This window comes from Podarcis bocagei (assembly GCF_964188305.1).
Source record: "Podarcis bocagei genome assembly, chromosome: 9".
Taxonomy (NCBI): domain Eukaryota; kingdom Metazoa; phylum Chordata; class Lepidosauria; order Squamata; family Lacertidae; genus Podarcis; species Podarcis bocagei.
The window spans coordinates 72,857,343-72,874,630 of NC_138134.1; the positions used below are offsets into that span (position 1 = coordinate 72,857,343).

General features: G+C 42.4%; 1 long non-coding RNA gene across 1 annotated transcript; it reads left to right on the forward strand.

Moving 5' to 3' along the window:
* Positions 1-645: 645 nt before the first annotated feature.
* Positions 646-3,393, forward strand: LOC308594431. The gene is made up of 3 exons (XR_014011473.1): positions 646-1,162; positions 1,996-3,003; positions 3,084-3,393. It is a non-coding gene; the product is annotated as an uncharacterized lncRNA (long non-coding RNA).
* The last annotated feature ends 13,895 nt before the right edge of the window (positions 3,394-17,288 follow it).

Sequence of the window (17,288 nt, forward strand, 5' to 3'; positions counted from 1 at the left end):
TAATTAAAAGCAAATGGAATAAGATTTAACCACTTCCCACATCCACTTCACACTCCAAAAAATAGCCTAGTAAGTCATTCTGAGGTCCCAGGACTCACAGAATGTTGATGACAGTTCAGCCTATAGAGAGGAGAGGAAGTAAGTCTAAAATCCCCAGAAGCCATGAGCACTGTAGCTCCCTTGATTTGTTACAAGTGTGAGAGGGGCATCAGTACTGAGGAACAGGGCCGTGTTGTGTGCAGGGGGGGGGCATATTTAGGTTTGAAGAGGCCCTAAGCTACTGAAGGTAATGGGGCTCTATATATAGCAGGTGGGGCCCATTAGTTGCATCATAGGAGCCTACACAACACAAAACACTGTTGCTGTATGTAGGTTTTAATTTATTTGTTTTTTTATCTTATATTTTGGAAAGGTACATCCAGTTTTCTTCCCCTTTTGGTTTTTTTTTTGGGGGGGGCAAGAGAGTGGGGCCCTAAGCTATACCTTATTTAGCTTATTCATAAATCCAGCTCTGGTGTGTGTGTATAGATATAATTTTGATGATATGCAAAATAACGGAGTAACTTACAGCTAGGAAGCTAAATAACTCTTCTAGGTGATTGATAGTTTCTTTGTAAAGACTATACCATTTCCAGACTCTTTATATTCAAAAGAACTTTAGTTTCATAAACATATAACTGAGAAGAATACGTTTACAATCTCATGCTTATTCAAACTAGGGTATGTTCTCACTTGAATTGTACATTGAAGTCTTCTTACATAGACTTAGAAACAAAACTGTGTTGAGACTTGCATCGTAGTTTTACCTCACTCAGGCCTTACAGTCTATTATGAAATGTCTTTTTTACTTTGAACTCAGCATTATTCTCTCTGTTCCATATAGAGAGCTCCTGCACAGGTTTCTCCCCTTTAATGTTTAGGGATCTTCCTCTGTCTGTTTCACTTCAAACTGATCACACTGACATAACACTGTCCTCAAGGATATCCCAAGAAACATCTCTCAGCAGCCATTCTCCCTCACATGCAGAGAGAGAACCAGAAAGCAGTTAAAAAACAACAATTACTGGAATAACAGTCACAACAGAATGGAATGCTTCTTATATGACTCACAGTCAGCCAATCACATGGGAGCTGCTGCCAAAGGAAAAACTCCATGTTAAAAGTACCATGTTAAAAGCAGTAATTTAACATATAGAATGCTTTTGTAGTAGAACTTTCTCCCATATCCATCCCCCACATGTACTCAGTGCCGTCCCCAAATCTGCACCAGAGTTCAGTGTTCACACATTACAGTGAACACAGGTACAAGCTGTCTCTACACATGTACAAGAGCTCATGTGAAAAAGTGTGCACTTGTTCATTTACATTGTGCACACAAGTACACAGCCTATATGCTCACTAAACATTGCATGTGTATTACTGTACATGTGTATAACTCAACTATTGTGTATACAGATACACATAATGTATGTTGTTAAATGTAATTGGTGAACCCTTCCCATATGTGTTTTCAATGGTGGTTTAAAACTCCATAAGAAGGGACAGTTACCAATCAAGGCATTACCTCCATTTTAGCCCCTCCCAGGAGAATGTATTCTGTGTATTGATTGGGGCAGAAGATGAAATATTGAACCACTAGCTTTCTGTTGGTAAAAGTCAAAGAGAATATAAATGTCCAATCATGTTGTTTTGATTGACAGAGACATAAACCAATTGGAATTTTCTTTCTTTTTTAAATCTTCCCAGTGGGGTATTTCTATCCAGTTGAATTCCATGCATCTGAAAATAAAATTCTATACAGCAAGAGTTTTGTAAAAGTGGAATGTTTACAGTATATTTCCCCAGGTTCCACAACAATTTGCTATTGCCTTAATATAAATGGGAGAGTGTAGCATTTGATAGATGGCTGAATAGATGACACAGTTTGATAGATCCTTGTTGGCCAGCTTCTTGGGAAGTTTAAATTTGATAAAACTTCCTTCAAACTCTTTCCAGCCCTACAAGAGCCCAAAAGGATGGTATTCACAAGTACAATTGGATTCCAGCTGGTAACAAAAGAACTAAATCAGAATTGAAGGCTGATAGGAGGTTGTCATCTTCTTGAACTGTTGCAGCTTCAGAACTTTAAAGAGCTGCAAAGGAAAGGCAGGAAGGGAAAGGGAAGTGCTTGAACTGCACCATAGCTATGACAAAATGATCAAAACAAGCAAACGGTGGCCATATCCATTTTTCAGCCTCGGTAATGCTAAGTATCTAAACATCTCACCGTGAGCTTGGCTACGTAACACAAATGAGAACATGGAACAAGAGAAGCACAGAGAATCTTGGTTCATCTTCAGACAATAGCATTTGTCTCAGGTATGGAGCGGGGAATAATTCAATTCAGTTGTCATGTAAAGGTGACTATCAAATTTGCACTTTTCAAAACAGAATGAGAACTGCAACAAAGCCACCATTTGACGTTCAAACGTTTCCGAATTTTGCAATGCAGATCTCCAACAGTGTTTTACAAAAATGCATATATTAGAGGACACTGTGCATGAAAATGATTATTATTATTTTGTAAAAATGTAAGAAAAAAAGTATTTTGTTAGGAGAAATTGCTTGCAAGAATGTGTTCGTTACTCAAAACTGCAAACAAAAATGTCTTTATTAGGAGAAAGTGCTGGAGAATTTTCACAAGGGTTTAAAAGAAGAATTTGCGAACTGTTGCAGTAATGTGGCAAACTGAATTTGAAATTGGAAAAATGAGGAACTCAGAGAACTGAAATTAACATATCCTTCCATTCCCAAGTCTTAAGTGAAGGCTGCTTAGCACCATGCAAATAGAAATCCCATCTATGTCCAGTCATTCATCTCTGTAATAAGAACATCATAAGATCTCTACTGGATCAGACCAAAAGCCTAGTCTAGCTTTCTCTTTTCCACAACAGGAAGGACTGTCAAACAGTGGAACAGACTCCCTTGGGAGGTTGTAGACTTTCCTTTATTGGAGGTTTTTAAGTAGAGGTTGGATGGTCACATGTCATGGATGCTTTAGTTGAAATTCCTGCATTGCAGGGGTTGGACTGGATGACCCTTAGGGTCCCTTCCTACTCTACAATTCTATGATAACTCAATTTTCCATTCATTCTGAAACGAAATGTTGAGCCTTGCTAGTTTCCAAGGGGTCTGATCTTAGGCAGGCCTTGCTTCCTGGATACTGAAGTTCTCATGGACTGTCTGACATGGGACCTCAAGGTTCAAACAAATCAAAAATCTCAATAAGATCCCAACTATAAATTATCTCTCTCCCCTGCCCTCATTTCAGCCTCACGTTGCTGCTGTATTCATTGTTTGCCACCGGTTCCAATGCTATGGATATGCAAACTAGCAATGCTCATAATAAATCATAATAGGGGGATATTGCTTTTTTTTCTTCCCTTTTTTTACAGAAATAAAAAAGTACTCAAATCCATTATAGTTCATTTCCCTCAGGAGTGAATCAGGAACATGGCAGGATGCCAAAAGAACTGAATATATATTGCCTTTTTCACAGAAAAAACCCTGAAATAAGAGTAATCATGCTTTGTGATGTAGAAACTCCCTAATACAGAACTCGCAGTAGCATACATTGAGATATTTATGGCCACAGAGTTATTAAGATGAGTATGGATGCTGCTGTCCTGCTTTGCGGCTGCTGGGGAAATATTAATAGTTAGAAAACTTGTCTCATCTTTGTCTACGACTATAATTTGTGAGCTATAATATTTCCGCAAATGAGAGAAACAGCAGGACGATTGTGCTCCAAATACTTCTTTTTAAAAGAAAGGCATTTCGTGTGCAGTGGCAGCTGCAAGGAGCTGGCAAAGTTCAGCTCAAATTAACAAAAGTGCAAATTAGGAGAGCACAGTGCTAACCGTACAATTGTAATGAGTGTCCTGACCCAAGACCTTGCAAGGTGCAATGCAATTGTGGGTGCTGCCCATTGGGACTGATAGGGCAGAAGGCAGGGAGGTCAAAAGTAGGTGGAGCCAGAGTTAATGACATGCAGAGCCACCTAATTCTAGGTGGTTGAATTATTACGGGAGAAATGTTTTTATCCCTCTCTCATAACACTAGAACTTGCAGACATCCAATGATATTGGATGCTGAAAAAATCAGGGCAGACAATAGAAAGCCTTTCTTCATAAACTGCCTAAATGATTGAAGTTGCTCCCACAAGAAGTAGTGATGGTCCCCAACTTTGATAGCTTTTAGTGCTCTTCATAGGGACGCAGGTGGCACTGTGGTCTAAACTACAGAGCTTAGGGCTTGCCGATTGGAAAGTCGGCAGTTCAAATCCCCGCAACGGCATGAGCTCCCGTTGTTCGGTCCCAGCTCCTGCCAACCTAGCAGTTCAAAAGCACATCAAGTGCAAGTAGATAAATAGGTACTGCTCTGGTGGGAAGGTAAACGGCGTTTCCATGCGCTGCTCTGGTTCACCAGAAGTGGCTTAGTCATGCTGGCCACATGACCCGGAAGCAGTCTGTGGACAAACATTGGCTCCCTTGGCCTACAGAGCGAGATGAGCGCACAACCCCAGAGTCGTCTGTGACTGGACCTTTTAGTGCTCTTCATGCTCGGGGTAGTTCAGTCGGCAGAGCTTGAGAGCCATTTCTATAGCTGCCTTGCGAATATGCTTGTCGGGTCAATGAAAAGGTTGCTGGTTGTGGAGCCCAGGTAGGCAGTTAATCTCCTCAATAACATCCCAGACCTGAAGTGCCACTACCTGTTCCAGTATGTTGCCCAAAAATGGGATATTGGGGACTGGCCGATAATTATCCAATACAGTAGGATTCAGGGAGGCTTTTTCAATTGAGGTCTTTAAGCATGTCTCCTTTGAGTATGCAGGAACCCTGTCTTATTGTAAGGAGGCATTCATCACTCCCTTGACCCACCCAGCAAGTCCCACACTGATCTGTTTGATGAGCCAGGAAGGGCAAGCATTTTATTTATTTATTTATTTATTTATTTATTTATTTATTTATACATACCACACCCATCTGGCTGGGTTTCCTCAGCCACTCTGGGCGGCTTCCAACAAAAGATTAAAATACAATAATCTGTTAAACATTAAAAGCTTCCCTAAACAGGGCTGCCTTCAGATATCTTCTAAAGGTCTGATAGTTGTTTTTCTCTTTGACATCTGGTGGGAGCGTGTTCCACAGGGCAGGTGCCAGAAGGCCCTTGGCGCCGGACCTCAGTGTCTGGGCAGAACGATGGGGGTGGAGACGCTCCATGTAGCTCTCACATCTCCAAGGATCTTGTCCACATCTTTGGGTACAAATTGAAAAGTATCCATTAAAACTGGATAAGCAGAGGCCAAATTCACATCTACCAGACCTGTATCAACTTTATTGTCCAAGTCCTAATGGATCAGAGTGATTTTGTCAGTGAAGTGCTGAGCAAATTGTTCACAGTGGGTTGCTGAGTGGTCTAAATTCTCCTCAAGTGGGCCAGAGTGCAAAAGACCCCTGACCACTCTAGACTTCTCCGCTAAAAGGCTCCTCTCTGATACAATGGAGGCAGAGACAGAGAGAGAGAAATTCCAGTTGCCTGCATTCCCACAGAGTATGTCTTCAAAGAGGCTCTATCCTGTGTCCAGTTGGACTCATCCTGAGTTTTCGCAACCATGAGCTGCACTGTAAAAATCTTGGATCCAGCACTTCATATCCCCATGGTGGATCTGAGGTAGTGATCATAATGGACATACATGTTTGGGCAAGGAATGGATGTAGATACACCATTGAATTATAGCTCACAATAATGTTTTCATACTACACCTCTCTGTAAAATAAAATAAATTAGGTCATAAACCAGCCTTCCTCCACCTGGTGCCCCTCAGGTGCTTCACACTACAAGTCTCATCAGCCCCAACCAGGACAACCAATGATCAAGAGGGACAGAAATTGTAGTCCAAACCTTAAGTTGAATAAGATAGACCTTGGTTACATCCAAGAAGGTAATTCTTAGCAATCTATGAAAAGAGTGTAAACGCTAGACTTGCATGTGATGAAAGACATAATATGCAAATCGGCACAGCCCTTAGCTTCACAAGGGTCGGGAACCCCTGCTGTTGATTAAGAACATTCCTTGATGGAGCTATAAATATGGAACATTATCCTGATTAATTTGCCAGCATGCTATTGCAGAACTGTGTTCAAGAGTAACTCAGTACCCTTGATTGACATTGTGTGAGAAATAAGGAATACCACACACAGATCTTAGGAGCTTATAAATGGCAGCCATCCTAGTCATTGGGTGGTCCTCTTAGGTGATAGGTCCTCTTAGTTGATGGACCTATGTGATCAGTGGTGGTCAATCTTTTTCACAGGCATGTCTCAATTTGAGTCCTAAGTATGAATAAAATCTGGTTCTCCAGATGTTGGTGACTCCAAATCCCATCAGCCTATGTCAGCATAGTCAATGGTTGGAATGGTTGGAGTTGCAGTCAACATCTGAAGGGCCACAGGTACGCTATCTGTGACTTCAAACTTAAATCCCCTGGTGGAAGAGAGCACACTGCTTCCTTAGGCAATCTGTCCCTTTGGCCAATTGTTCTTATCATTAGGAAATTTCTCCTAAATGTTAGCTGAAATCTGCTAAACTGCAATTTTCACTCATTCATTTTTAGACCTCTGCAGAAATGGGACTTGCTGGATGGTTGAAGGGAGTGGTCAGTGCCTCCTTACAACAAGGTTCAACAAGTTACTGTCTTCTATAGCGCAGCCCTTCAGATATATGAAGACCACTACCACGCCTCCCCTTAATCTTCCCTTCTCAAGGCTAAAAGGAGACAGCTCTTTCAGTCATCCCACACAGGACTTGGTTTCACCATCCTGATTGCCCTTTCCTGCACACATGCCAGTTTACTAACGTCCTTCTTAAAACATGGCACCCAGAAAATGGCACCCAGAAAATACATCGACACAGTGGACTCCAGATGTGGCCCGATGAACACAGAAGAACAGAGTGGAAGTATAATTCACATGATCTGGACACTATGCTTCACTAAAGGCAACATTTTTTGCAGCCGCATCACACTACAGGCTTGTGTTCAGCTTGCAATCCACTAAGATGCCTTTCCTCAAAGGTTCTTGGTGTAGTGCTCATGGCCCTATGCAAACTTTCCCTCTTATCTCCACAATGGAGAAAGTGTTAGTGTTAGAGCACCTGCTTTGCTGGTTCAATCCCCAGCAATTCCAAGAAAGACTGAGAGAGATGCTTGTGTGAAAGCCCAGAGAGCCACTGCCAGTCAGTGTAGACAGTACTGAGCTAGATAGTCCAATGCTTCCTGCATTCCTTTGTCCTATGCCTCTAATGACATACCCTCCAACTTCTTCTCACCTAAATCTTGGGCACCCACCATGCCACTACCACCCTACTCAAGCCCGCCATTGCCACACCAGGCCCGGCTGCCTTAACTTCACTGGCTGGGCTTTCTCTCCACCTCCTTTTCCACCACTGCCACCACGAGGCCGCTACTGCCACCTCCATGATGAGGCTGCTACCGCAATCTCCACAAGGCCTCTGCTGAGGCTCACTGACGCTGCTCACGTACTTCCAGAAGCCGGTGGTGCACCAGAAGCACACTTCTAGAAGTGCAGCCCTGCTTTCTGAAGCACTTCAGTGGGCGCAGCAGGCCTCAGGGCCTCAGCGGAGGCCTTGAAGAGGCAGTAGTGGCAGAAACGGAACACCATGGATTGACATAAGAAGCCAAGGCAGCTTCTGTCAATCCATGATGTCCCAGCTAAATCGGGACAATTGGCGGATGTGCAATGACCCTATTCATTAGTTAGTTAGACTGAGAGCATATTACAGTGGTACCTCAGGTTACATACGCTTCAGGTTACATACGCTTCAGGTTACATACTCTGCTAACCCAGAAATAGTACCTCAGGTTAAGTACTTTGCTTCAGGATGAGAACAGAAATCGTGCTCCAGCAGCGCAGCAGCAGTGGGAGGCCCCATTAGCTAAACTGGTGCTTCAGGTTAAGAACAGTTTCAGGTTAAGAACAGACCCCCGGAATGAATTAAGTACTTAACCTGAGGTACCACTGTACTCAGAATTATTTGAACCCGTGTTCCCACCACAGGATGCAGTTGTTTACTTTGCCGCATAACTAACAAAATGTATACATTCTAGGACAGGGGTCAGCAAACTTTTTCAGCAGGGGGCCAGTCCACTGTCCCTCAGATCTTGTGGGGGGCCAGACTATAATTTTTTTTGGGGGAGGGGACTGAACAAATTCCCACAAATAACCCAGAGATGCATTTTAAATATAAGGGCACATTCTACTCAGGTAAACCACCCCCCCCCCGATTCTGCCCTCCCTTCTCTACAGCACCGGACGAGCCCCGGTGGCTGCTTACCTGTGTCTTGTGAGTGGAAAGGGCTGGCAGCAGCAAGACGATGAGCAGCACGCAAAAGGACTCCAGAGCTGGGCTGGCAGCAGCAAAGCCCAAATCGAGCTTGCTTACAATGGCGGCCACTTGAGTGCTAACACTGCTGCTGCTGCTGCACCAACAAAGCCCAGCCCCCTTCCTCTTGGCTCTAGGCAGGGCAGGGAGAAGCCAGGAGGGGGGAGGGAGGAGGCGCCACTAAATGTGCACGCTGGCACAGCCTGGATGATCAGATCCATGCCGATCCACATAGTGATTCCTGGACTGTCCGCGGGCCGGATTCAGAAGGCAACTGGGCCGGCCCCAGCCCCCGGGCCTTAATTTGCCTACCCATGTTCTAGGACATCAAAGTTGATGATGGTGGGTGGTGACTGATGTATATAGCCATCTTTTGCTTATCAATCGATGGTTTCAAGTTACTCCTTCAACGAGCCTCATTTAATATTGCAGGCTTGTAGGGTTCTCTCTCTTTTTTTTTTTTTTGCATCTTCTTTCACTACACAAGATGTTTAATATGAAACACCAGCCTTCCAGGGTAATTTTGCCAGCAGATAGATAAACCCATAGAAACGTCGTTCATTGTCTGAGTTATACATAAGCATTAGACACCTAATAACTCCAAATCAGCATTTCCCCCTTAGGTTAATGAATATATATCTTTTAGTAGAATGGGCTGAATACAGTCGTCGAAAGCTGCGTGGCTGGAATGCCTGGTGCGTTGCGTGCCGCTGCAAGCGATCTGATAAAAGAGCCTGGTTCGACTTCTCTCTTGCATCTGCCATGGTTATTATATTATTGTGCAAAACAGATGAATCCAAAATGTTTTGTAATAGCTTCACATAGGGCGCGTCTGCACCGCGGCCCACCTTAGTGGAAAAAGCCGAGGTGCTGCTGCTTTGTACAGCTTGCATCGCCTCTGTCTGTCTCTCTCCCTCTTTAGCTTTTTCACGGCATCCTTAATGGAAACAACCTCTGCAACCCAGCAATGGTTTTCATTCCACAGATACCTGTAGTGCTGACAGAAGTTAGTTCTAAAACTAACATTTCCTGATATAAGAAGCTGAAGCTGTGCACATTTCCCCGGGTTTGAAACCATCTCACCTAAACACGCTAAGATCCAAATTTCAATGAGGCCTATGTGACAGGACTTGATGATTGTTATTGCAAAAGAAAAGCCCAACCATTTGCAACCTTTCCTGTTCTGGTCAGATTTTTCTGTTCATTCATACCCCCATCTACTTAATATACCAAAGAACACACAGAGATTCCAATAGCCCTCTTCTGCGGCTGTTCTCCAGAGACTTGTGTTTAGTCCTTGAGCCTCTGATCCTGGAAGTATTATATAGGCATTGTTTAGTAGCCATCGATCGTACTATGCTCCTCAAGTCTAAGACTTAATAATCCAATCTCTCAGTTTACACCTCCCACTGAGCCTCTTGGGCTTGCTGATCAGAAGGTTGTCGGTTCGAGTCTCCGCAACGGAGTGAGCTACTGTTGATCCATCCCAGCTCATGCCAATCTAGCAGTTTGAAAGCACACCAGTGCAAGTAGATAAATAGGTACCGCTGTGGCAGGAAGGTAAACAGTGTTTCCATGTGCTCTGGTTTCTGTCATGGTGTTCCATTGTGCCCGAAGTGGAAAAGTGTTTTTGGACAAACACTGGCTCCCTCAGCCTGAAAGCGAGACGAGCGCTGCAACCCCATAGTCGCCTTTGACTGGACTTAACCATTCAGGGGTCCTTTACCTTTACCTTGCTCCTCAAGTGTTAGATTTAATAATCCCATCTCTCAGTTTACAACTCCCATTTAATATAATGAGAACATCAGGGTGCCAGCTCCTGGGGGCCAAGCCCTTTTGGCCTCCCCAAATATTCAGGAATATGCAAAGCAAATGGAACTCACAACTAAAATGTCTCCACATAGTGAAGAAAGAAAGAAAGAAAGAAAGAAAGAAAGAAAGAAAGAAAGAAAGAAAGAAAGAAAGAAAGAAAGAAAGTCTCATGAAAAATAATCATGCACTGAGTCTCATCTCAAGGAGTTTCCAGGGGATTTCTTTTCAATGCTACCCAAGTGCCTCTAGACTCCAGCTACAACAAGCACCACTACTGAATGAGTGCCTAAGCTCCAGAGTTGCAGCATACTTAGCACAATACTCCCAATGCTTCACATAGGAACATAGAAAGCTCCTTATACAGAGTCATACAGAGTCATACCACTGGTCTGTCTAGCTGTCTATAATGACTGGCAGTGGCTCTCTAGGGATTCAGGCAGGGCTCCCTCCTAGTCCTACCTAGAGATGCTGTGGGGTTAAATCTAGGGCCTCCCGCATGCAAAACTCTCCTTGCTCAGCTTGCTTCTCACTATTGCTGCCAACTTGCCCTTCTGCCCACCAGCAGTGTCATTGCCAGTGGGGCCCAGCAGAAAGATCTGAAGTGGGGTATTCAAAGAGCAAGGAAGGGGGAGGACTGACCTGGCCTGGGATGAATCCTGGCCTGGCCTGGCCTCACAGCCAAAGGGTGATGGCATCAGGCCTAATCTAGGCTCACGCATTGTGCCAGCTTGGAGATTGGTCTGCAGAGATAAAATATCCATCTCATTTATTTATATACTGCTTGATTGCAAATAAATAAATAAATCCGAAACAAAATCCAAAACATTAAAAAATACAAAACAATAAAACTGATTAAAAAAATCACAACCATATCTAAATCACAACCATAGGAGAGGAAATTTGACTTCAGTTTTGCCACAGGAAGGAACATGGCGCGAGCTCAGAAGGGTTCAATCACTAACAGGCTTTGAAAACCCTATCTAAAATGTATAAAATCTAATTAGAGTGGTCAGTAAAGGATGAGCAGGTGAAGGCAGTTATGGCGAAGTTGGCAGTGGACCTAGGACACAATATACATCTGTCAGAATGGATGAATTTATGGAAGGAAGACCTTAAGTTCACAGCCTGTTATACAATTAAGGAAAACTATATGAAGGTTTTCTATAGATGGTATCTAACACCAAGCAGACTTGTCTTAATGTATATATATATATATATAAACTCAGATAAATGTTGGAAATTCAATGAAGCGGTGGGTACAACATATCACATTTGGTGGATATGCAGAAAGATGAGGGAGTTTTGGGATCTAATTTATAACGAATTAAAAAGGATGTTTAAAATCTCATTCCCGACTTCCGGGTTGGCGCGAACAGCTAATGGCGGATTCCCTCCGAGCTCCAGAGGGAATCGGCTCCGCTGGGGACGGGTCTTGCCACGACGGCGATGCGGAGACCCTTAAAAACCGCAGGCGCGGATGCCTGCGGACCTGGTGACTCGGTGGGCACCTTAAGCGCCCCCCCGACCCATGAAGAGCCTTTTTAAAGGCTGCGGAGAGGGTACGGAGAGTGGCGTGGTGCTGGGAGTAGACCGCTATCCCAGCGGAGTGGAGCCGTGTGCCATGGCTGAAGAGCGCTGACTTTTTTCCTTAGATTCGGACCCAAAAAAGAAGCAACCCGTGAGTAGATCGGAATCCGGACTTTAAAATATTTATCTGTGAATTTGGTACGACCGGGGGATGTGTCAAAGGGAAGTCCGCACCCCACCTCCTGCAGACGATTTAAAGCAATAGCAGGAAAAACTAAGTTGGAGAGCCTACCCTTTTGGGGTGAGTTAAAAAGACATTAACTTTCACGATTGGATAAAAGAAGTGTGGAGCTGGAGTGTAAGAGTGGTTTTTTTTAGAAGTTTTTCTTTTGCCGTATGCAACCCCCCCTCCCGGGCCCAGGAGCGTCCTGTCTTTGAGCCTGCTGAAGAGGAAAGGAGTCTGACAGCTGTCAAAAGCTGTCAAACGGGTGATTTAAAGTGAAAAAGTTTGCTACTTAAGATCTCTCTGGACTAAATGTGATATAATTTAACTAAAGTGTTTGGATACAAAGAAATAAACAACGAGGAAAAGGATTGTTGGGAAAAGATTACTAAGTAACCAGATTCCCCCTAGGGGGAATTCTGAGACATTACAATGGCTGTGGATGGAAACTTACTAGCTGAAATAGAAAAAAACATTTTACCTTGTGGGAATTTTACAAGAGCAGAGTCTTGCTATGAATAAACAACTCATGACCTTGACTTCTGGAATAAGCAGCTCTGCTGAAAGTATGGAGGATTTGAGTGAGAAAAAATCTGCAGCTGAACGGAAAGAGATAACGCAAGAAGGAAACGAGACTAAACAAGCAAAGGAGAAAGTACAGATGGAAAGTACAAATCAGAAGCCTATACAAATGGTTTACAAACAAGAAGACCCTTGGATTATGTGGATAACAAATCTGCAAAAGATCCGAAAGATGAAGGAGAAGGCCCCTGGAATACTTGGAATTCAAGAATTTAAAAGAAAGAAGAAATATGACTGGGGCCTCCATTTTCATTCTTACTCTTATTTTCATTCTTATTCTGATTCTGAATATGAAGGATTGGTGGAAATTTTGCAGCAGTTGGTTCTAAGTGCTTTTGTGGGAAGAAAACCTGGCTTGATTGGGATAGAACTCCTTCGAGATCCGAAGACCAACATGAAGGATCACCAACAAAACCGGCGGAGAGGGACTGAAAGAGATTTGAAGGCCTCGGACGTGAGGAATCCAGGCTAAGAACTGTTATTTTGGACATATATTTGGGAAGGGACGGAAACCGGGGATGGGAGGGGGGGGAAACAAAATTTCAAAAACACTTATGACTTTTGGGTTTAGTCAATATGATTCATGTTTTATAAAAAATGGGAAATCGATGGAAGAGATTTTGAGTCCAACTTAGGAAAGAACTTAATTTTTTATAAAAGATGTAATATTAACATAGTAAGGAGACAAAATAATAACTTGCTGACATAATTATGGGAATTGGGATGCATGAAGGGGGGTGGGGGGAAGTCAACGACCAAGGCTAAGAAAGTAAGATTACTGAAATTTTACGTGTTCTTGTCTTTGTCTTTTATGTCTGTGTTATGTCTTTATAAAAATTTGAAAAACCAATAAAAATTTTATTTAAAAAAATAAAATAAAATCTCATTCCCCCCCCAAAAAAACCCAGAAGCATTTCTATTGAGGATTGTGGGAAATGAAACTCCAAAAGATTTAAGGAAAGTATTCATGTATGCCACCATCGCAGCAAAAGTTGTGCTTGCACAGAACTAGAAAAGGAAATGTTTACCGACCAAAAAAGATTGGTTGACCAAATTAATGGAGTACACAGAGATGGACAAGATCAGAAAAACAAAATTTTTAAAAAGATTGGAACATATTCAAACAATATTTGAAAGACTATTATGGGGAAAATGAAATTTTGACTTGTTTAGATTAGAATAACTTCTGTAAAATATAGTCGAAAAACAGGAAAACACAGTCATAGACATGTTAAGAGAGGCATTCAAATAAGTAAAACTGAGGACCCAAGTAAGAAGGGGAGGGAAGTCAAGTATAAAAGGAATACAACTGAATCAAGCGATTAAACACAAGTTTTTGTTTTTGTTTTCTTTATTAATATTCAGATATACATGTTCAGCCATAGGAGACCTGAGATGTTATAATGTGGTTCTATGAATGTAAATTAAAAGAAACCAATAAAGATGGTTTGCAAAATAAAAAACCACAACCATACTTTAAAATATGCAAACATAAAAATACTAAAACAGATTAAAATTGCCTTAACATTCTAAGCATCCAGGTGGGCTTGTCTAAACAAGAATGTTTTTAGCAGCCGCCAAAAAGAGTACAGTGAAGGCACCTGCTTGATCTTAATAGGCAGGGAGTTCCAAAGTGCAGGTGCTGCCACACTAAGTGATTGAGTTCTTGCAAATGTGGAACTGGGATTACGTGGCATGTGCCAATTCCTCCGATCACAGTGGTTGAGTGGGCAAATGTGGGTTAAGCAATCTCATAGGTAAACCCGTCCCAAGTTGCTAAGGGCTTTTTATAAGAGTTGAGGCCTGAATCTAAATCATGTCTGCCAGTGGACAACTTCAAAAGGAGCTTGCTGTCAGCCCCAATCAGCTGATTGCTACTGTCAGCAACCCTCTTTGAGGTTCTCCCCCATTGCCATTAAGACGTAGGTTGATTCTCAGGTGTGCAGTCCTGTCCAGCGGTCAACAATGGCCCATGGAGGGTTGAGCAGTTCTTTACAGTGGTGCCCCGCAAGACGAATGCCTCGCAAGACGGAAAACTCGCTAGACGAAAGAGTTTTCCATTTTGGAGGTGCTTCGCAAAACGAATCTCCTATCGGCTTGCTTTGCAAGCCGAAAATGTCTTGCAAGTTCCTGCGGGGGTTTTTTCCTTTCCCTCCCTTTTTCTAAGCCACTAAGCCGCTTATCCGCTTATCTGCTAAACCGATAAGGCGCTAAAAGCCGCTAAAAGCCGCTAATAGCGCTAATCCGCTAATCCGTCAATGGGCTTGCTTCGCAAGACGAAAAAACCGCTAGATGAAGAGACTCACAGAACGGATTCTTTTCGTCTTGCGAGACACCACTGTATTTGGTCTTCAGGTCTTCATTATGTAAACTCTTTGGCTGCTCTGCCACCACACAAAGGCACAAGGTGACTATGGACTTATTTCACATTCCAAACTCCATTGCACATCATTTACAGAGCTTGTGGTGGCCAGTGTTGAAATGCTAGCTAGTCTTGGTGCTCCCAGTGCAATTCAAAGGGTTGGTACTGACCTTTAAAGCCCTAAACAGTCTTGGTCCTGTATACCTGAAGGATCATCTCCACCCCCATTGTTCAGCCCAGACATTGAGGTGCAGCTCTGAGAGCCTTCTGGTAGTTCCCTCATTGTGAGAAATGAGATATCGGGGAGATAAAGAACTACACAACTTTTAGAAGACATCTGAAGGCATCCCTGTGTCAGGAGGTTTTTATGTTTGATGCCTTATTATGTTTTTATATGTGTTGGAAGCTGTCCAGAGTGGCTGAGGCAACCTGGCCAGATGGGTGCGGTATTATTATTATTATTATTATTATTATTATTATTATTATTATTATTAGCTATAATATGGACTGATGGAATGAACTAGGTAAAACACAAAAGGAACTGCTCTAGGAATCAAAGTTTTGGTAAGTGTTATGATGATGATGATGGTGGTGGTGGTGGTGGTGGTTAAAGAAAAGAAAGAATAGGTTATGATGAGATATTGAGAGACACCCTAAGGTAATGATATAAGCTATTTAATCTGATAGAGGGTTTTTTTAAAATAATAATAAAAAGTCTTCAGACTGCAAATGTATTATAAAAATAAAGACTCTCAAAGTTCCCCAGGTCTCAGACTTAATCAACACTGCCAAAGAATGCCCTTGGAATTTTCATGGAAATGTGTACTTTTATTCTTGTAAGTAGTCTGTTGAAGAAATAAGAGCATATTCAAATGAAGTATATATATTTTTTTATTTCTAGAAGCATAGCACTGAATATTCAGAAATGAGGTCCAATGATGATATATTTTAATATACTTTTTTACAGTTTTGATTGAAAAAGAAATGGCTTTATGGTAACCATAAAGTACTATGTGGGATACTGGGGGGGGGGGGAGTAAGTTGATATAAAGAGCCATCTTATAATGTAGGAAAAAGAGACGTGCAAACCTTGCAGATGAAATTTCATTTCCCCTTTTCCATCTGGCAGTTTCCATGGAAAATCCTCCTGCCTAACCAAGTGTGAGCCCCATGAACTGACATTCTCATTTCTCCTATATTCAGCTGGAAACTCCTAATACTTAACATTATTTAAGGGTTCAGTCTCTGCAACATTTACCAATGTGGTGCCTGCCATAGGCTTTGGACTACAAAGCCCAACAGCCCTGATGGCTGTGTTCCACCTCCACTGTCTCCAAATACCAATTGGTAGGAATCAGAAATGGGGAGGTTGTGGTTGAGCTTATGTCTTTATTGCCAGCTTCCCACGGGCATCTGGTTGGCTTCTGTAAGAACAGAATGCTGGACTAGATGGCCATTTGACCTGATCAAGCAGAGATTTCCTTATATATTTATCACTAAGCATTGGTTGTGATGGGGCTGCTAGGAGTTAGAATCCCACAATGTTTGGAATGTACCACATGGGGAAGGACTGGTCTAGCCTTACAGTGCTAGCAAAACTTAAGATATTCTGGGGCAAGAGCCAGATTTAAATTTCACCTTTCTTCTTCTTTTTTAAAAATTCATTTTTATTAAATTTTCCACTTTAACAAGCCAATCAAATCACATTAAACATTCCAAATTATACATATGCATATCAAATAATCCAAATATTCTGCTAAATTATAAATCTTTTAATAGGTCTTCCCATGCTTCAAGTTCAGAAGGTTCTGATCATCTCATATCTCTACTGCTTTTCATAGACATTTCCAATGGTTCCTCTAATTCTTCCTGTTGTTAACCTTCCTTCTTTCACGGCCTCTGAGCTGTTCCCACAAGCGAGCTGAAACAAGCAATGATGTGTTTCTGTGTGGATTTTATGTCTATGATTCCCCTCTATAAGTTTGCAGCCTCTCCTCACATGCTGCTGTTTCTGCCGAATCAATCCACCTTTCTTCCATCTGCTTCATATGCAGGTCCTAGGTGCAAATCCCGCCATCTCTGGGTAGGACTTTGTTGTGAACTTTCCTTCCTTGGGTGTTTTTAAGCAGAGGTTGGATGGCCATCTGTCCTGGATGCTTTAGCTGAGATTTGTGCATTGCAGGGGGTTGGAATAGACAACCCTTGGTGTCCCTTCCAACTCTACAATTCTATGCTTCTACGACTGGTGGAGACTCTTGCATGAACCCCTAGACTGCCACTACCAGTTAATGTAGACAATACTGAGTAAGATGAACCAATTCTCTCTCTGAATATAAGGAA